The sequence below is a fragment of the Pan paniscus genome, chromosome 12 (genome assembly GCF_029289425.2).
Source record: "Pan paniscus chromosome 12, NHGRI_mPanPan1-v2.0_pri, whole genome shotgun sequence".
In the NCBI taxonomy this organism is placed as follows: Eukaryota; Metazoa; Chordata; class Mammalia; order Primates; family Hominidae; genus Pan; species Pan paniscus.
Window position 1 is genome coordinate 16,531,260 of NC_073261.2, and position 21,682 is coordinate 16,552,941.

At 45.7% G+C, this 21,682-nt stretch overlaps 1 long non-coding RNA gene across 1 annotated transcript in view; it reads left to right on the forward strand.

Moving 5' to 3' along the window:
- The window catches only part of LOC129397110 (uncharacterized), an 88,495-nt gene extending 73,655 nt beyond the window's left edge, over positions 1 to 14,840 (forward strand). The window contains exon 4 of the long non-coding RNA XR_008624276.2: positions 14,581 to 14,840. This is a non-coding gene — a long non-coding RNA (uncharacterized LOC129397110). The remainder of the gene's footprint in view (positions 1 to 14,580) is intronic.
- Positions 14,841 to 21,682: the final 6,842 nt, after the last annotated feature.

Genomic DNA, 21,682 nt, shown 5'->3' on the forward strand with positions numbered 1-21,682 from the left:
TGCCCCTATTGGCAGCTCCCTTGGCTGTGAAAATTTGGGGTCTAGCAATGGCCATCCCAGGCCCACAGGAAGCTTTTATCAAACACAGGAGGGCAGCCTCCCCCATGTCCCCTTTCTGTCCTGATCTCTGTGCACAAATGCCACATTACTCAGGCACAGCCATAATTGTCATGTGGGCTCTGTTTTAGTTCTGGGAATTCCTAAGCTCACTCTTCAGGCCCAGGATCAGAAGTCAGCCCAGGGGGAGCTGGGGCTTCCTTGCCGGCTCCTCATTGATCTCATTCTCCACCCTTCTCCTCGCCTCCTCCCCATGGATGGGAGCTAAAGTGGCGCTCGGGTGCTCCTGCTGGCTGGATCTCTGACCTGCCTGACCATGTGCTCTGCTGTAACTCCCTAGAGCTTTTGAGCTGAGGGGCACCGAAGCTGTGAGTACACGGTGTCCAAGGTGACGAGGCAGCTACCATGCCTTGGGAGCCATTGTGGGTCATCTCTGTGGGAGCTGATCAGCCCAGAGAGAAGGTGGGCTGGTCAACATTTCCCCAAACATAAGGGGCTTTTTCACCCCAAGATGCCCTAAGCCAAACCTGCTACCTTTGAACCCAAATCTCTCTTCCCTTAGGAACTTGACCCCTGCTGTTGGTGCCACATCCTGCCACCCTGCAGGGCTAACCCTGGGGCCACTTTCATTCCCCCTCCCAACCCCCATACCTTCTGGGTGGCCCTGGGACTCTGGGGGCTGCCTCCCCACTTCAGCCTCACTCTGCTCAGCTGCCGCTGGGCTCTGACCACACAGCCCTGGGCCGGGCTCCCAGCTCTGCTCTTTCGTGTCTCAACTCTCGCCTGCAAAGTCAGAATGACCCTATATACCCAAAGGTTTCTCTTGAGGATTATCTGAGGTGGCACACAAGAAGTCACCAGGACAGGGACTGGCATGTGGCAGTGCTGAATTAATGCCAGTTCCCTGCCCCTCTTTCCTTTCAAGTGCACATTACCTACGCAGCAGAGGAGAACGAGCGAGGAATGTGAGGGGGAAAGATGTGTTACTTGTCTCCTCCGCTATCTTCTTCAAGATTCGCTTGCTCTGTGGGGAGAGAGGTATGGGGGTGTGGTGGCTGTAAGTGGGGTGTGTGGGGTGGACGGAGGTGGAGAGGCCAGAGAGGCCAGAGGGGTCAAGAGGCAGCTTGATGGGAGAGCAGCGGCATTTCACAAAGGTCTTCACCTAGTTTTGCAGGTGCTGTGCCCACCCTCCTATACCCCGAGGAACTCTCAGGAACATCCACATAATTCATAAGAGCTGGGCTTGAATCCCAGCTCAGCCTCTTCCCAGCTGTGGGAGCTGGGAGTCTCCCTCTGTAACTAGGGGTGATGGTCGCTCAGAGTGCAGGGCTGTGGGAGATTAGGGGGGCACCCCTGTGGAAAGGACGGCATGGTGCTGGCCCCCACAGAACACTGCGTTGGCTGGGCCACAATGGATGGTGATGTTGACAGGGACTGTCGTGTGGGGTGTCAATCTGTGTGAGTGTGTGAGGCTCTGTCCTCACTGAACTGTCATTCTACTAGGGGACAGGGGCAACAAGCGAGCAATCATGATATCACAGAATATCAGGTGGCAATTGGGATATCAAGAAAAATTGCACCCTGGCCAGGAGCTGGAGCGTGGCAGCTGGTGGGGCCAGGCATATCTGACGGGTCCTCTCATCATGGAGGCTTCCTACACTGGGCCCAGTGCCCCGCAGAGGGGATCAGTAGCTGTGGCTGATTGGCTGTTCCCTGGCCTATTTCCTCTCTTCCCTAGAAATGTCTCATTCAGCTCTGTTCATAGCACTTTCCTGGGCAAGAAGTTGAATGTCCACTTAAGGTCACAAGCCCACCAGTCCTGGTCAGTTCTTTCTTGTATGGCAGCCCCTCCAGCCACACACTGTGTGTGCTAGTGTCAGAAGACAAAATCACAACCAATTTAGTTATAGGTCTAGTTGTCTGATGTTCGTAATTCATGAATTGGGGCAGCCTCCATTCTATAAAATAGAATGGGGGCTCCCACTGGGCAGTGGCACAACAGTGGGTTTTGTAAGGTGGAACAAGGAAACTGAACAATAGAAAAAATACTGATGGGTTGACATCTGATTTCTTCAGGTTACTTCTTTTGAAGGGTTAAAGCAGAGGGGACTTCCTTATTAGGCTGACTTAGGTAGACTGGAATCTTCTGTTTCCAGAAAAAGCTGGTCTGTTTGGGGATCTACCTGTTTCCTTAAAGTTCCCGTTAGTTATGTGGCATTTAGCATGAGTGACTTCATTTTGGTTTGGTGTGGTCCGTTGAAGCCTAGTGCCGGAGCTCAGTCCAAAACAATGGCCTCTCAAAATTTCATTTAACATTAGTGAGCATTTCCTTAGGGTATACTCTATGGAATGCCTCTTTGAGTAATATGACAATTTACAATGATACCTCTAATGTTCAATGCATACAACTTTTAAAGAAAGTATCATTTTATAATATTTCTTTTCATTCATTCATTGGTGCATGTCTTCATGGTATTATAACAAAAAAAAAATCTGTGGGCCAGACGAGGTAATGTGCATCTATAATTCCAGCTACTCAGGAGGCTGAGGTCAGAGGATCCCTTGAGCTCATGGGTTCAAGGCTGCAGTGAGCTATGATGGCACCACTGCATTCTAGGCTGGGTGACAGAACGAGACCCTGTCTCTAAATATACATATATATGGTACTGGCAGAGAAAAGGATACAATTTGGAAGTTTACGAGGATGATTGCAGCATGTTTTTATATGCCATATGATGCCATTTTCCCCCTCAATGACTCTGATGTTATAGTTAGGACCAGTTTTATAAAAATGATCCTACAATGTGAAAGTTTCTGCTGTTAAGGGCCTAAGTTATAGCAGCCATGATGAAAGGGGACACTTGCCTGGTGGCTCTGGCTTTCCTGGCCTGTCTCCTGTGCTGATGGCTGTGAAGGATTGTGCAGTGCCCCAACTCAGACCCAGCTGAGGGCCCCTCAGGGCCATATAAATCACCTTGACTGTGGAGTGACCCTCCTGCCCAAGCCTCCCCATCGACAGCTGTTTCCTGGACACCCCACTGGCTCCAGTGCTCAAGTGTTTTCTTCAGAAGCCCCCTACCCACTAACTAGTCTCCTTACCCTCTCCCTACCTCCTCCCTCTGCCCCCACTTACTCTCCCCCTGCCCCTTGCCCCCCACCATCCCACATGCTGCACCTCTCCTGTGCAGCATCCCCACCTTCACCCCCGACCAGGCTGCTGCATTCTAAACCACTTTGCCAGTTCCTCTAGTTGTCTGCCCCACCTGGAGCTCCCAACAGGTCTCTGTTAGGCACAGGCCCCTCTAGCCTTGGCTTGAGGCGATGTGAGTTTCCAGGGGTTCACATGTGCCCCACACATGACAGAGAGCCTCAGGGCTGCTGCCAGGGGCTCAGCACCCCGTGGGGCATCAAAAGCTGACGCCTGAAGAGGTGCCATTTCCATGAGAGATTTTCTCATGGTTGATTGTTATTTGCAGAAAATTTCAGTGGTAAGATTTGAATATTAAACAAAGAGAAAGAACTAGTCCCTTTAGTGGATATAGCATGATCTGGGGAACAAAGAGACAGCCCAGATGGGAGCATGTTATTGGAGAGGGATAAGGAGGGTGCGAGGTAAGGTGTCGGTGAACAAAAGTTCTCTGTAAAAGAATTGGAAGGGAAGAGACTTTATTCCACTAAGCAGTTTGCAGAATGGGGAGATGTGGCCTGTGGTCTGAAATGAAGGTTCCTTCCAGGGAGCAGAAGGAGGTTTCAGTTTTGACAGCAAAAGTTCCTGTCCGGGTTCCCACTCAAGTCCATTTATGCAAATGAAGGATTCAAATTTGCTTAGTTCTAATTACTTGATGAAGCTAAGTTCTGATTGGTTGGTTCAGGTGAGTTCTGAAAGTCCCAAAGTTGAACAGAGGTATGGGTTTTCTGTTGACACGGAGTACCTCTGTGATGTCTAGTCAATAAATGACCACTAGGCTCAATGTTAAATTTAGGCCCAGTTAGCCACTAGGGATCCATCTTGAAGGACTGGCTCTTTCGGTTTCATATTCATTCCCATGACCGAGGCAGGACCCATCCTGCAGCTTTTGCCCAGCAGGTAGGAGACCAGGCTTGGGAGGCCATTAAGACAACTTCAGACACTGTTTTACTGCCCAGGGTGGAGGAAGATCTCTAAACTAAATGCCTACAGCATCCACAGCTGAATCTGGCTGGCGTGTAAAGAACCAGCAGTAAGCGATGTGCCTGGTGTGCTGGGGTACACGGAGGTGGGCCGGGCCCTGTAGTGATAGTCAGTTTCACTGGGACTACCCTACTCCAGACAGGAAGTCCTCATTGCTGACAGCACTTAGGAGCAGTGCCTCTCCACCAGAGGTGTATTCTCAGCAGGGGTGGATCTGAGAGCAGAATACCTAGTGGGGAAGAGGGGTTTCCACTTGTGGGGTAGAGCTCTTTCAAGCACCCGGGCCACATTCAGAGAAGTTCCCCTGCACTGGGCTAAATGAGTCAGGTGGCCTCACTTCTCTCAGACACATCTGGCAACCTGGGCAGCTTTTGGGGTGACGCTGCAGGACCACAGGAGGGACTCCTTCTCTCTGGCGTTCTGAGAGGTGAAGGGCTTCACATACCAGTGATGGAAATCTTGGCAACACTAGAGAAAGGAGTGCAGCTCCTACCTAACCAGTGAGAGAATATTATACATGATTTTGTATAATCTGATTTGAAACTTGAAATAATGCAACATTTTCTTAGTTGAAAAACAACAAAAAATACATAATTTCAAAGCTGTTCTTGGGGGCGAGGTGTGGAGTGTGAACTCTCCCACTTCAGGGGGTAAGCAGGTAGACAGGAATGTCACCATCCTTTGTCTCGTGGGTGTGAATCACTGCTTCCAGACTCCTGTGCTTTTGATAATTACTGCAAAGTCATTTCAACTTTTGCTGTGTTATGATCTTTAAAACAAATAGTGTATTCTACTGCAGGATAGGCTAATTGTCATTAAGAGGTGATTCCAGTGGTATTGTTAAAAAAATACACCCACAATCAGTAAATTTAGAAAGAAAGTTAGGTGAGATAAAATATCATGAAGATTTAAAAACACCAGGAAATAAATACCAGTCTGCTAATTTTAGGACAAGCATCCCAAGAAATATTGGAGATGATGCTGAGAAAATAAAAATAGCATTAAAGATCCTCAAACAGCCCCTGTTCCTCTGACTTTGCAGCATTTGGAGGGGAAAGCACTCTTACATTATGAGGGCTTCTGGAGCCCCACCTAAATCCTTAAGTGAAAACTCCCAGGGAGCATCATTTTCTGACAGTTGCAGCTGGATTAGCACCACGTGGGCCAGTAGCCTCAGAGAAGGGAGTGTGCAATATCAGCTTCCTCCAGAGAGATGCCGATGGGTCCATTCTGGGCCCCCGTTTCCATACCTGTAGCCTCTTAGGGGGACACAGAATGACTGGGAGGCGCTGCCTATTCACCTGTGGAATGTGGGCACTTCTGGGGTCTGACTTTCTCCTATATAGCTCTGTAGCTTTTGAATACCTATAATAATTATGTACTTGTATTAATTTTTAAAAATCTATTAAAAAGAAAAAAAGGAAGAGGGGCTGAGTTCTGCTGTGGAAATCAGATCTATTTAGAAAGCAAGAAGGTCTGTGGACAATCCAATACAAGGTGGCCCAGCCTCCATACCACCTCCAGCTGTCCCCGGGCTGCTTTGCAGTAACAACCTATGGGCAAATGGCAGCGTGCGCCTCCGTCTTTCTGCCCCATATGCCTGAACTCACAGCGGTCCTTCAGGAGTGATATGACTCATTCCCGTGGGGAGGTGGGGGCGTGCTAGGTGTCTTAGTCCATTGTGTTTGCTCTCATAAAATACCATAGCCTGGGGGGCTTTAACAATAGGCATTTATTTATTACAGTTCTGGAGGCTGGAAGTCCAAGATCAAGGTGCAGCAGATCTGGTGTCTGGTGAGGGCTCCCTTTCTGGTTTGCAGATGGCCGCCTTCTCTCTGTGTCCACACATGGTGGAGACAGGGAGAGCTCTGATCCCTTTCTTTTCTTATAAGGGCACTAATCCATCATGAGAACCCCACCCCCATGACCTCATTTAAACCTAATGATCTCCAAAGGTAATTAGATAGGGGGTTAGAGCTTCAACATGCAAATTTGGCAGGGATAGGGGGTGGGGAACATGAACATCCAGTCCATTACCATAGAGATATTCAAATGGGGGTAAATGCTTCTGTGGAACATCCCCCCGTGGGAGGCTGCTCTGGGCTGTGTGTCCACCCCAACTTGGTGCTCCCACGAGACTGTGGGACAGGGTGGCAGCCCTCTATCCCCAGTATGGCCTTCAGCATGTGCAGTCCCTGGCCTGGCTACCTGCAGAAGCTCACAGGAAAGGGGCAGCCAGGGGTTGAAGGAGAAAGGAGGAGAGAGGGGTGGGGATGAGACACCCCATCCAACACTCCATTCTGAGGAGAGGTCCCCAGGAAGAGGCTACGCAGATTCTTTGGAACTGGAATTGCCTGAGGAGGCTTAGGACAGCCCTGCTCATTAGACCACTGCCTGGGAAATGGCCATCAGCTGAGAATGTGGGACCTTAGTGTCCCTGTGTCTGGGGGAGTCCAAGAGAGAGAGATGGATACTGAAGATTTTGCAAAGTGGCATGGCTGGGTGAGTGGGCCCTCCACCAGGAGACACTGACTACAGGTGCTTGCTGGGCATAACCGAAGGAGGGCCTGGCAGAATCCAGACCCTCCCCATCGCCGTGAGAGGCTCAGGGGGCTAGCTTATGAGGAAGAGAACTAAAAACTAGGGGACACATTCTGAGGATACAAAATGCACAATGAGCCCTCATTTAGATGAGGGGTAGGGTCTTAACCAAACTCCAGCGTTACACCCCAGCCTTTCCTTGTGGTTCTATGTCGTCATGCACCATGTGCTTAGCTACAGCTCTGCTGGGTGCTGCCTTCCAGAGATGGGACCACCTCAGTGACAGTGAAGAGATTAAGTGTGCAAGCTGGGGACAGCGGGCACGTGATTAACATTTCCTGACTCTGACTCGTCCTTTGGAGGGTGATGCTACATACAGCCCATCATACGCACTATCATGGCCCAATCTCTCTGAAAGTGAAATCACTTCTCCCCACTGAGCTGTATCTGGAATTTTAGCAGCTTGGAGCAATGCAAAATAGTGGTGCTTAAACTCAGACCAGCCTCCTCAACTTTGAGCTGGGCAATCCATTACACATACATTTTAGGCAGAATGGGATCCTGGTAAATTTGCTGTCTGTGTATGTGGCCCACAAATTTCCATTCATTGAACAGTTGTCATTTTTAAGAGCTGCAGGATAAAAAGGTTATTTGTTGACTTTTTGTTTTTTTGCAAATGAAATGATATTACCCTGCAAAAGAGCTTACCCTGAAACTGAAAAGAATGATTCTGTGTTACCATATGCTTTTATAGGCTTAGCTCTTGTCTGTGGGAAGTTTGCAAGCATTCCCTCCTCTGCTCCCCATTCATTTATAAAGAAACCTCCCACTTGGTGCTATTAAAATAAAAACTTACTCATATGCTTAGTCAATGCCAAGCAAAATTTCTTTCATAGGTTCTGTATGAATGAGTTCTGAAGTAACAGGTTTAGAAAATGAAACTGCTCAAAAAGAATATGAAAATGACTTGAAAAGGTGCCAGAAAATACTTTGACTGTGTGTGCATGTGTGTGCACGGGGGTGGGGGAAATATCAGATCATGGGAAGGTTCCAAGACCTTCAGGTTATAATGGCATGTGAACAACCTCAGGAGTTGGTGTGGGAATAAACGATTCAGGCTTAAAATGAGAAACTCCTGTTATGGACACCACGGGATGTTCTAGTCAACAGATCTAAACACGTGGCCCCGTGACTACCTGTTTATGTGGGTGTAATCAATGCCCAGCTCTGCTATTCACCAGCTGTGTGGCCTGGGGCAAGTTGCTCCACCAACCTGATCCTCAGTTCCCTTGCCTGTAACATGCTGATAATAACAGCACTTATTCTATAGGACATAGGATCTCCACAACCCCAATTCCTTGGAGCTCAAGAATTAGATGAATCTTGATCCCTGTTCACAGTACTTTCCACCACGGATCCATCCATGACTTTGTCATTTATTTAGTTATGTAACTAGTTATTTCCAATATTGTAATGAGCACCCATGAATCTACCACCAAACAAAAGCTAAGTCTACGACAATAACCTACATCTTCTCAGCTAGTCCCCAGTATCTTATAACCTCTTCTCCCCACTTCTAAGGTCTACACCATCATGAATCTTGTGTTCCTGATACCCCTGCTTCCCATTTTATTTGGTTTTATGCTTCCATATGTATTTCTAGAAAGTAGGTATATTTTTATCTTAATTGTTTTTTAACTTTATAAAACTTTTAGGGACTTACTTTTTTCCATTTATTGTTATATTGCTAAGAGTCATTCACAGTATTGTGTGTCATTGCAATTTCTTTGTTCTGACTGCTGCATAGTAGTGTATACAAATAAACCATAGTGTAATCATCCATGCTCCCATTGAGGGGTCCTTGGGAAAGGAGAGGGTCCAGACTTTTGCTAGTTAGAACAGTGCTGTTATAGTCCTACTGGTACATGTCAGCCTTTGTACAAGTATAAGAGTTTCTCTTGGGTATGGACCTTCAAGGAGAATCATGTCAGAGAACATGTGAAAGTTCAACTTTAGGAGACAATGCCAAAACATTCTCTAAAGACTCTGTACTAATCTACAATGCCACAAGCTTCATCCTCTCCAGCACTTAATTGTGTTAGGCTTTTTACTTTTTGCTAATTGAATGAGTATAACATGTTATTTCATTGTGATTTTAATTTTCACTTTTTTTCTTTAACAAATTTTTTTATTTTTAGTTTTTGTGGGTACATAATAGGTACATATATTTATGGGGTACATGAGATGTTTTGATATAGGCACACAATGCATAATAATCACATCATGGGAAATGGGGTATCCATCCCCTCAAGCATTTATCTTTTGTGTTATAAACAATCCAATTATACTCTTTTAGGTATTTTTAAATGTACAGTTAAATTATTTTGACTATAGTCACCCTTTTGTGCTATCATATACTAGGTATTCATAATTTTTTTCACTTTTCTTTTTGAATCTTTTCATAAGTTTATTGGGCATATATGTTTCCTCTTCTGTGAAACGCCATTGGTGCCTTTCTCCCCCATTATTATACTGGTTATTTGTGCTTTGTTAACAAAATTGATTTGTAGCAGTTCTACATATATTCTTGGTACTAAACCTTTGTGATTGATATTATGAATATCTTGTCCTAGTTTTTACTTTGTCTTTTTACTTTTTAAAGGTATCTCTTGGTGAACAAATGTTCTTTATTTTGACATAGTTAAATTTATCATTTTATAGTCAACAATTTAAGTGCTTAAGAAAAACTTTAGCTGCCTGTATTAGTCCATTCTTGCATTGCTGTAAAGAACTCCCTGAGAATGGGTAATTTATAAAGAAAAGAGGTTAAATGACTCACAGTTCTGCAGGCTGTACGGGAAACATGGCTGGGAAGGCCTCAGGAAACACAATTACGGTGGAAGGCAAAGGGGAAGCAGGAATATCTGCATATGGCCAGTAGGAGAGAGAGAGAAGGGGATGGTACTACACACTTTAAATACAGAACTAGGGGGATGGTGCCAAACCACTAGAAACCACCTCTATGATCCAAGCACCTCCCACCAGGCCTCACCTCCAACATTTGGAATTACAATTCAAAATGAGATTTGGGTGGGGACACAGAGCCAAACCATATCACTACTCCAAGGTATAAAATAGTTACCTGTATTTTACTATAAATTATAAAGTTTCTTTTTGACATTTAATTCCTGAATCTATCTAGGGTTATTTTTCGGATATAGTTTGAGGGAGATATTCAAGTTCATTTTTTCCCATATGAATAACTACTTTTTTCCACCTCCATTTGTTTATCAGCCTCCTCTCCTCACTGACCTCCTGTATCCTCTGTAATAAACCAACATTCTTTATTTGCATCCATCTTTTTCTGGGATCTTATTCATACCCCATGGTCTGTTTTTCTGTCTCTGCACCAAAACTACAGGGTTTTAATTGCTCCAGCTTCATAAAAGTCCAGACATCAATAAGGGAAACCCCTGATCACTACCTTTTCAGAAACATCCTATTTTTGGTCTTTTATGCTTTCACATAAGTTTAGAATCATTTTTTCAGGTTCTATTTTTAAAAAAATTATTAGGAATTTGACAAGAATTGCACTGAATATATAGATCGAATTACACTATTAAATTATATAATCCATGAACACACTATCTCTCTCCAATTACTTAGCCCTTTTTAATATCTCTTAAAGTTTTACACTTTTCCTTCTAGAGGTCTTGAAAATGTGTTCATTGTTAGGTTTATTCTAGGAGACTTGATATTTTAATTTTTTTTTTTTTTTTTTTTGAGGAAGGGTCTTATTTTGTCATCCAGGCTGGAGTGCAGTGGTACGATCATAGCTCACCGCAGCTTCGAACTCCTAGGTCCAAGTGATCCTCCTACCTCACCCTCCTGAGTAGCTGGGACTATGGGCACATGCCACTGTGCCCCACTAGATACCTGATGTTTTCTGATGCTGTTGTAAAGAATATTGTCTTTTAGCCTGGGCACAGTGGCTCATGCCTGTAATCCCAGCACCTTGGGAGGCTGAGGCGGGCGGATCACTTGAGATCAGGAGTTCTAGACCAGCCTGGCCAACATGGTGAAACCCCTTCCCTACTAAAAAAAAAAAAAATACAAAAATTAGCCATGTGTGGTGGTTTACACCTGTAATCCTAGCTACTCAGGGGGCTGAGGCACGAGAATTGCTTGAACCCGGAAGGCAGAGGAGGTTGCAGTGAGCTGAGATAGCGCCACTGCACTCCAGCCTGTGTGACAGAGTGAGACTCTATCTCAAAATTAAAAAAAAAATTGTCTTTTAATTAAACTTTCTAGCTGTTTGATGTATGTAAATTTTATATCTTCACTAAATTTAATTGTTCTTAATCATTTGTTTATGGATTTTGGGCATTTTCTATATAAGCAGTCATACCTTATGTGGGTGATAATGGTTTCTTTCCCTCATAAGATGATTTTAAAAGTGAATGGGGTTATATAAACAAAGCAAACAACACAGTGGTTGGCAGCTAGTCAGTGCTCAATAAATGCTTGTGACTACTGATATTATCGTCATTACTCATTAACAGAAGAATTTTAGAAATTTCTTTAACAAATTCATTCATGTTGAAGAAAGAAACAGAGGCCCAGAACAAGTCCATGATTTGCCTAGGATGACATGACAACTCAATGCCAGGACTGCACCTGGAAAACCTGGGTCTTTGGGCTACAAAGTCAAGTGCCCTTTCTTTTAATCCCCAACAAATGCAGGCTTCTGTCTGGCATAAACTTTTGCAATTGTAGTGTTTACATGAATGGGGCTTTCTGGCACATCCATGAAAAAAAATCTATTAAATCAGCAGCATGAATTAAGCTCTTTCTGTGTGCTGGGCTTCCCCACATTGCACACGCTTCTAGCAGAGGAAGAATTTACACCCTGCAACTCAGAGGGGCAGAAAATGATAATTTATTTCCTTTTAAATATTCTCTATATGGATCTCATCATTTCCTGTTGATGGCAGAGGAAGGAGGGAGAACCTTAAACTTGCCCATTGAAAGCAACTTAGACTCTTTTGGTCTAACTCACTTTCTTTTGGGTAAATACACAGTTAAATAAAAATTAAGATTTCCTTCTCAAAGGATGTCTCTTCACTCTCTATGTCCCAGGTTGGCAGCTGGAAGAGGGAAACAATGATGGATTCTCACAGTGTGGAGTGGTGCCTCTGAACTCATCCTGCCTTTGAGACATAGCAGGTGCTGATTGAGCTGGGCCTGGCCTGATCATGTCTTTGAGCATCCAATTCTGGGGCCACTAGGTCTAGCTGTCTCTCCTGGTGCTTTGGGACCTCCACTGCTCAGATCTTCCTGGCCCCAAAGATCTCTAAATCTCAGCTTTGTCTGTCATCTGTCTCTAGGCTCTGCAAAGGTGACCTCTCAGCAGTCTGGCTCGCAGCTACACTCTCTGGGGGCACGTAGAACACTGAGACCCCTTTCTGGCCACAGTGTAGCAGAGGAAGAGGCAGGCTGTGGGGCACATGTGAGGTACCCTCAGATACTAGCTCAGCCTTAACTTCTCTCATCTTCTCTTCTCTCTGCATCCCTCCCTCCCCAACTTGCCTCTTGGCCAGAAGAGTGTCTCCTTCCTGTTGGGTGGGGTTTCCCTAACTTGATGTCCTCTGTCTTCTCTTTATTCAGGCTTATAGCAAACTCCACAGTCACACTGGCAAGGCCTAGCTCTTTGAAGATGAAGGGAACTTTCGGAATCTAGAATAATGTGTGTCCTCTTTCAACAAAACTTGACATTGGAAACCTGTTTCTCCATGGCCTCTAAAAATGTCAGTTTTGGCATGCAAATATTTTCTAAATATTATCCCAATTACCCATGGTTATGGCTGCCTTTGGGATTATGATGAAGACTGTAGTTGTGTAGAACATGTCATGCTCCTGACTCACCTCTCGGGATATGGAGGCCACTGTCTTTGTGAGTGGATGGAGCTCCTTCCTCTGTCCATCTCTTAACTAATGAAAGCCAGGTCTGTCTGTTCTCAGCAGTCTTTCTCTGCCTAGCCACTGTACAGGACACTGTCACTAACATGTCCTCAAGGAATGACCTCTGACTTCTGGCCTGAAGATCTCTGTGGCCTCTATTCAACCTTTATTGAGAGCTTATTATGGTTACAGCTCGTGAGAACCCAGAGAGAGCAAGACAGAATTGTCTTCAAGCTGCTCAAAGAGTAAAATCCATGCATAAAGACCTGGCTGTATCACAGCTGTGCTTATGATATTAGCAAAATCCAGTACTACTAGGAAGAACATGTACAGAGAAGGAAGGAAAGGCAAAACTGTTGGGTCTAGTTTTCTTGGTTCCTACATAAAAGAAGGCTGGGCAATATTTACCCTCGATAAAGTTCATTATGCCTTGGGTATAGTAAAAATCTGAACTTTTGCCTCTGTAGACCACTATTCTGCCAGGGCTGGGTGCCAGAGTGTATTTTACAATGCTGACGCCTGTCCAAGACAGTGGGTTGTGGTTTCTGTTCCACTCTCCAATGCGCTTTTGGGAAGGCAGGTGACTGGGATGGACCTGCTCTAGTCATCAAATGTGGCAGGCCCACTTTCCATTGCCAACAAAAGTTAAGTAAATTAAATAGGGCCCCAAAGGAGCTCTCTAGGAGTTGGTGTATCGTGAAATGTGAAGTGGGCTTTCCCTTATGCAAGAACTAAAAGAAACACAATTTAGTTATCTTTGGCTTCTGAGGCATCGGCAGAGTTTTCTGCTGCCAATATGAGATTTCAGTGGAGAGTAGGGTTTCCCAAATCATGTTGAAACGTGACATTGTTTTCCTTAGGCCCACAGGGCCTTGGCCTGACACTGAGCATGTACTCGTGTGTGCACACACGACTGACCACTTTCTGCACGCTTCTCACACATCCGCCATGTGTCCGCCTCAGCCGGTGGAAGCCCTGTGCCACTCTTGAGATGCAGGTGGCTGTTTCTTGCTGCTGTCACTGTTACTGCTGCTGCCGCTTGCAGCCTAATTCCTCGCTGGTTTCAAAATGTGTCTCAGAGATTTCCCAAAATCCATTTCTCCAAATTCTGAGTTGTTCATCCATGGATAACAACAGGATGGCATGGATGTAGGCACTGGTAAAGAAGCACAGAAGCATGTACTGAGGGTGTTAATTCTAAACATGGAGAGACTGCATGTTCTGAAACACATCTTAGCATTTCTATGTCCACATACGTGTATTGCATTTCAAGCATTTTTATTATTATTATTATTATTTTTGCTGGGTCGTGTCAATAGAACTGACAGCATCCTGTGACCATATCTTCACCTTTAGTGCTTTCTAAGTAAAACTCAGTGTCTTAATATAGCCAAAGGAAAGAAAATCCTAGTGAGAGAATGAACTTTTTCTGACATTCCTGGTTGGTGAAATGCAATCCTCTTTTCCTGGCATTTGGTGAGGATAATTGAATTTATGTCTGGTAACTAAGGGGATGCTCGGGAGCCCCAGGAACCATGAGCAGGAATGATGATGGCCAGAAAGCACATTGGGTTATGTGGATTCAGTGACACAAACCCCAAGAAACCTGGTGGCTTTTGGCACTGCATGTGATTAGAGACAAATGATCTATTTTCATCTTCTGGAAAAATCAATAAATACATACATAAAAGAGTGCCTTCAAGTCCTTTGAGCTATTAAGAATAGCTAACGTTTTGATTGCTTATTGCATGCCTATTGCTGTTCTAAGGGCTACATATGTATTCACTCATTTCTTCTTATAACATCCCTGTGTGGCCCACGGTCATGTTATTTTCATTCCCATTTTACAGATAAGAAAATGGAGGTCACGAGCTGGAGAACTCCTTGCTCAAGTTGCATAGCTAATAAGGGACTTAGCTGGGATTCCTGGCCAGCGGTGTGGCTCCAGGCCTGGTTTCTAACTTCCCCTTCTTGGCAACCACCTTCACAGAGGAATGCAAGAGGTGAGTGGATTTGATATGATATTTTATATCATGCCTATTTCTATCCACTTTCTCTGGAGTCCACTAAGATTAAAGAAGGAGAGAAATTCTCTAGTTCTACAGGAAGTGCGGGCTGTTTCCAGTGGGTCCTTGAAGTCCTTTGTCTGTTTCCAGTTTTTCCTTCAGGTCTTTTGAGCCCGGCTTCCCTCTGGCCAGCTCAGGCTCAGGGAGACGGGCATACACCGGTGGCCTGGGTGACAGTGTGCAGCTGATGAGCCACAGGACTTGGGCAGGCCATAGTGGGTCAGGAGAGACTGGACGCTTCGTCTTTTATGCTTCTGGGATTTCTGTTGTGGCTTCTGTTTTCACTGCATTTCAAATCCTTTAAGTTAGGTCATATGGGGAAAATGCTTGTGCTTCTCATTTATCTCCCTGGAGGCTAGCCTGGATCTCTGATGAGGAGGAGCACCAGGCCACTCCATAACCACCGGGCTGCAGGATCTCCAGGGCCACCCAGGAAGCCAAAATCAGAACAGAGCTCCTTGCTGTGGGGGCTTTGCTCACCCCAGTTCTGGGAGCCAGCCAGCTCTATCTTGGGGATATAACTTTCCAGGGACAAGAGATGCCTGATTTTGTGCAGAAACCTGTGTCATGGAGAGTATTTCTTATGTTCCAAGCAGAGAAGTTCAAATTTACCAGTCTTCCTGTCACTCCACCCCCAAAATCTGGCGACCCCACTCAGCTGTTTTTCAGGGCCCACCCTCATGGCACCTTCTGGGGACTCCCTCTTTGCTACTGAGGTTGAGACCTAGCACTAGGTTTTGTGCTAGAAGCGCCTTGGGGGCAGAAACCCCCATATGCCAGCTGCCCAGGTCAGGACTGCATGTTTTCCTCCTCACACCCACCTCGCCTTGTATAGGAGAGGTGTGGCCACGTGCGGAATCCGCGGGCACAGGCAGCGAGGCCAATGAATGGTGTCTTGCCTGCGGTCTGCTCTTGGGAGGGGTCCTCTAGTCCCGGTGTCCAGGGACCCACAGGCTGCGTCACGTAGTCTCCATGTCTTCTTGCGGGAATGTACAGCGTGAGTCTTTTTAAAAAGTAATCTTAAAAGAGAACATCTTTGACTGGGCCCGGTGGCTCACGCCTGTAATACCAGCACTTTGGGAGGCCAAAGCAGGCAGATCACACGGTCAAGAGATCGAGACCATCCTGGCCAACACAGTGAAACCCCGTCTATACTAAAAATACAAAAATTAGCTGGGCGTGGTGGTGTGCATCTGTAGTCCCAGCCACTTGGGAGGCTGAGGCAGGAGAATTGCTTGAACCCAGGAGGCGGAGCTTGCAGTGAGCCGAGATCATGCCCTTGCACTCCAGCCTGGTGACAGAGCGAGACTCCATCTCAAAAAAAAAAAAATAGAAAAAAAGAACATCTTTGTTTTTGGGCTTGGGCGCCGCTCTGTGATGGGTGCAGGGACGCAGTGGACGGAGACGTGCAGTCCAGTCAGCGGGGGCGAGTCCCACCAGGGAGCCTCCCTCTGCACCCACGCCACATCCACGAAAGGCCCTGAACTGTGCTTACGGTTTTCTCTATCCTACCCCACAAAAGTCTGGTGGTCATGATAGCTACAGGAGGGAAAATGTTTTTTAACCACCTCACCACCAATGGTTTTAGAATTCACGCACTCTGCTGCTGCTTCTCAATGATACCTACTTTCATGTCGTCTTTCCGCTCACCACAGCTCCTCACCAGACACCCCACAATGCGTAAGTCACAAAACCCAGCTGAAGAACAGCCAAGACTCCACCAGGCTTCAGACCTCAGCACCCGAGCCCTAGCGTGGGCCGTCCACTTGCTGGGGGAGAGAGGCTCTATCCCAGCTTGGTACAGGACACCCCGGGGCCAGCGTGGCCTGGGTCAGGCAAGCGCAGAACCTGGGCTTGCTGGGGCACCCCAGAGTCGGGAGGGAGACCCCCAGCTCACAAAACTGTCTGGAAATTGAATGGAAAGATCTTAAAGGCATAACTTTTGTTACATAGAATGAAGTCCCATTTTATCCACCCAGGAATATTTATTCATTGAGGACCCTATCTGTGTGTGGCGCTGTGTAAGGTCACTAAAAAAGACTTGGCAGGATGGTCTTTATTAGTCATGTGTGTAAAATCTGACCCTCCAGGTGAGCATCCGGCCAGGTGTTTGTTCACTTCAAATGCTCATTGAGTGACTTCTAGGAGGTACACATCGTGTGGGGTGCTGAGAAGGCACGGTAGCTACAGACGTGGAGAACTGCTGAGCAGGGGAGTGACCACCCTGGGTAGCCCTTGTTGATGTGATTGGTAATTGCTCTGGGGAGGCAGGTGGCACTGGGCAGGGAAGGGCCCAGATACTTGAGGGAAAGTGCCTGCACCGTCAGCCTGCCAAGGGCTGCAAGGGTTGTATCCCGCGTCTCTCAAGCATCACATCATCAGCCCTTCAGATGTGTCAAGTCATTTAATTCCCACAACAGCCTGATGAAGTAGGCACTGCTATTCTATTCTCCCTGCTTTTTCTATGGGGAAGTTGATGCATGGAGAAGTTAGATAACTTGCCTGAGGTCACACAGCTAACCTGGCAGTTCTTGAAGGTAACTCACAACAGATTTCCTCTAAATTAAATTCCATTCAGGCATTCAAAATAGAATTCTTTTCACAAAATGCATTTCACAACTTTTTCAGAAGACAGCAGTTGTTCACAGTGAATAAGCATTCAGCAGGTGGGCATGGCTAGAGCTGGGATGTTTGTCTCCACCAAATCTCATGTTGAAATTTGATCCCCAGTGTTAAGAAGTGGGGCCTAATGGGAGGTGTTTGGGTCATGAGGGTGAATCCTTCATGATAGATGAATGTCCTCCCTGGGTAGGGTGAGGGAGAATGAGTTCTCACTCTGTTAGTTTGTGAGAGCTGGTTGTTAAAAAGAGCGGATCACTTGAGGTCAGGAGTTCAAGACCAGCCTGGCCAACATGGTGAAACCACATCTCTACTAAAAATACAAAAAAATAAAAAAAATTAGCCGGGTGTGGTGGCGTGCACCTGTAATCACAGCTACTCAGGAGACTGAGGCAGGAGAATTGCTTGAACCTGGAATGTGGAGGTTGCAGTGAGCCGAGATCGCACCATTGCACTCCAATCTGGACGTCAGAGCGAGACTCCATCTCAAAAAAAAAAAAAAAAAAAAAAAAAAAAAGAGCTTGGCACCTTCGTGTCCTCTTTCTTGCTTCTCCTCTCATGATGTGATCTCTGCACAGGGCTCCCCTTCACCTTCCACCGTAAGCAGAAGCAGCCTGAAGCCCTCTTTGGAAGCAGATGCTGACACCCTGCTTGTACAGTCTGCAGACCCATGAGCCAGATACACCTCTTTTAAAAGTAAATACCCAGCCTCAGATATTTCTTCATAGCAAAACTACACAGACTGAGACAGGCATCCTAGCAGACTTCCCTCACATGACCTCTGGCCAACTTTGCTTTCACATCAGCTGGTCAGAAACTTTCCTCCCCTGTTTTTGCACCAGGCGACCCTTTCTGCTCCTGTTAGGCTGACCCAGCAGAGATCCTTCTGCCCTGTCTACCTACAAGGCTGTTCTAACTGAGATAAGCATAGTAAAGGATGCCTGTCCTTGTCCTGGGCAAATGCCAGCTTCTTTCTGCAGAGTTTAATCCTTCAGGAATGTTTTGTTCTTCAGTTGTCTTCATTCAGTTAATAGATTTAAGTGTTTTCTTGATTCAGTAAACAGATCCCTTCCAGCTGTTCTCATTTGTTTTAGGGAACTACCTTTTGCCTATGGGAAGGATTCAGTGGGAATGGGAGAGTCCCACAGAAAGACCCTCCAGTCTGTGTGACTGGCTGTAGTTCAGTGGAGTTCAGCTCATGCGTGGGGCACCTGCTGTGTTCAGACCCAGTCAGTCCTGTCCTCAAGGAAGGAGGGCTGGTCTGTGTGGGGAGGGGGCAGAGCTGTAGGAGTTCTTTCTGTGTCTCTCAGTGGGGAACCATGGCTTTTTGTTTTCTCATTCAAATATCTGAAAATATTTTATAGTCAAGCTTTGCAATCATTTCCTTAAAGGGTGTTTTCAAAAGTAGAGGGCTGGCTGCTTCACGTGGCAATGTGACCTCAGGCCCATTAAACGGCCAGTGCTCAGTGAAGAGTGGTTTTCATGGCGAGGGCAACATAACAATGTTTCTGGGGTGCATCTACTGAATGGGAGGCATTGTACCATGTGCCCTGTCGCTTGGAATCCCTGGAAGAAAGCAGAACCGAGAAGAGAAGCCCGGGTTTAACGCTGTGGTTTCTTTTTTGCAAGATAAAAACCATGTGATTTAGATATATGCAAACAAATCTTGAGTTAAAGGAAACTGAGTTTCAAATTAGATAATTGTCTCTGAGAAAGGCATTCATATATCTCATATTTCATTTCTAACTTTTTATCATAGAACATCTTAAACATACACCAAAATAGAGAAAATTATAATGAGCTCCCATCTGTCACTTGCCTTCAACAATGATCAACTTATGGCCAATTATGTTTCAGCTACAACCCAATCTCGCCCCATTCTAATTTTTTTAAAGCGTATCCTAAACATTGTATCATTTTATCTGTAAATATTTTAGTATGTGTCTCTAAATATATATGAGCTCTTATTTTTAATAGACATAATCATAATCATCATGATTTTAGGAAATGATTTTAATAAAAATCACACCCAATTCACGAAGTTAAAAAACCCTCCCAATAGTCACACCCTTCTCATTACTCTTGGTTTTAAATGACTTTTCCTGTTGTTTGAAGCCCGCGTTGCAGTCTGACTCTGATCCTTCCAAAAACTGCTCCTAGAGAAGCTAGAGGTACGCTCTGAGATTAAGCTACCTCAACTTCAAGCCTCTGGATTCTGGGAGGAGTTGAGTCCACCCTCTGATCTAGAGTTTCCAGGCATGGCTTTGTGAATGCACCTACCTTCTTCCCGGATTTTTGCCCGTCTGACCCTCTTACACGAGAACATCCCCATGCATGGCTGTGGAAAATCCTCAAGTGCAATGAAGGCAAGACTGAAAACAGAGCTGCTGCCAAACAGAGCAGCAAGTTGAAGGGCAAGTGCCTGTCAACACAATCCCCTTGAAAGACTATAAAGAGCTGCCAAAACATGAGATGCATCTGACATCCAGATAGTATTAGCTGACTGCTTCCCAAATGGGTTAGCTGTCTACAGAAACGACCTAGGTAGCTGATATGAATCGCAAATGTGCTGTGACTTGATTAATTTGTAACAGTCAGAAATTAGGTAGTTCAGTGCTAGTCATGCTCAAGCTTAGTAGTAGCTGGTTTAGTTGTTTTTTGTTTTTTTCTGTGGGTAATTGGATCTAGGATGATAGTGTACCATCCCCCAGCAGTCATAGAAGACATGGTAGAAACTAGCTTTACACGGGTCCTGGACTTGAGGTCACGGGTGTGGAAGGTGATTCACTAGGGAGTTGGCTCTTAGCTTAGTGGGTCATGTATTTCTGAGAAGCTTCTTTCCTGAGGTTTACAGTCAGTTTCAGAGGTGAATGAACTGCTTCAGATGATCAGAAAGATACACTCTGTCATTATTCCCCCAAGAATAATCTTTGCTTCTGTAGTTACATTAAAGCTAAATTTTGCTGCCAGAGTAGGAGCCATCCATTATATTATAATCAATGACATGAATGTTTTGCTCAAGTTCAGATGTCTAATAAGAGTCATTTTCTTTCCGAGGGAGTGTTATCAGTTTCATGAATACGCGCTCTGTATTTCATTAGCATTCTTCTAGCAAAACATGATTCTGAGTCATTTCTGAAATATCTGCTCTCGCCTGCAACTTGTTTCTCAGTTTTTACAAAAATTGCCTTTTCTACTTACTGGCAGAAAAGTTTGATACCGCACGAGCCTAAAATGGGTATGCTGAGAAAAAACACAGCACACCTATGGAACCGTGACCACAACAGTGCATCGGTCTCTGTCCCACCGTCTCATTCGAGGTTAATCCCTCTCCACAGGGCGGCACCTCAGCAGGGAAGGGCGAGTCTGAGGACTGAGGGTAAACAGTCATGACATGGGTATTCACTATCATGGCTTTCTTAGATTTTTAAGCCAGAATGAAGTTCAGAGAGCTTGTCAGAGGATGTTGAATGAACAGAAAAGGAAATTTGGAACCCATATGAAAAGAGCTGCTTTATGAATCACAGAGAGCTTTTGAGTTCCAGCTTACAGTAATTCAAACACCACTCACTTATATTCAACTGAGAGCAGCTCTGGCCCAGCCTTGTCCCCTGACCCCGGGGACACTTTCTCTAGGATGAACAAGAAAAGGTGTTCTCCACTGTACTAGCTGCCAGTGTGTTTCTTTCAACCGAGGAAGTATCTATGTCTCTTATTCTATGTCATTATTGTAAGAATGGTCTACCTTGATCCTTAGAAACCAACCAGGATGGAGTCCCATTTTGCAGAGTCTGCTGTGACTGCCAGCCACCCGTGTACCATGGACTTCCACAGCAATGATGCTGTGCTGCATCTCCATCCAAAGGGATTGCATCTGTTTTAATTGCTTGACTTTCAAGGACACTCAGGGACAGGTACTCTTCCATAATTCTACGTCATCCCAGTTTCATGGGGGCGTGAATCCCCCATCCCTTGCAAGGTCTACTGCTCTCCAAAGTGTGTGTCTTTGAGATGGAGGCTCTTCACAGGGTTCACCACCTCTGCAAGTAGGGCTGTGACAACTCAGCCTTGTGCACTGCCACAAAAGGCCCTTCAAGAGCTTCTAGAAATTTCTGGCTCACAGAAGCCACTGGAATACTGTAAATGGAGTTGGTTTTGGTGGCTCTGTCCTTTGATGGGAGGCTCTGTCTCCTGAGGCCAAGATTGAAGGCAGGATCTGAAGATTGTGCTCCTGGATCAACTCTAATCCTTTCCAGCCCAAGAGAGT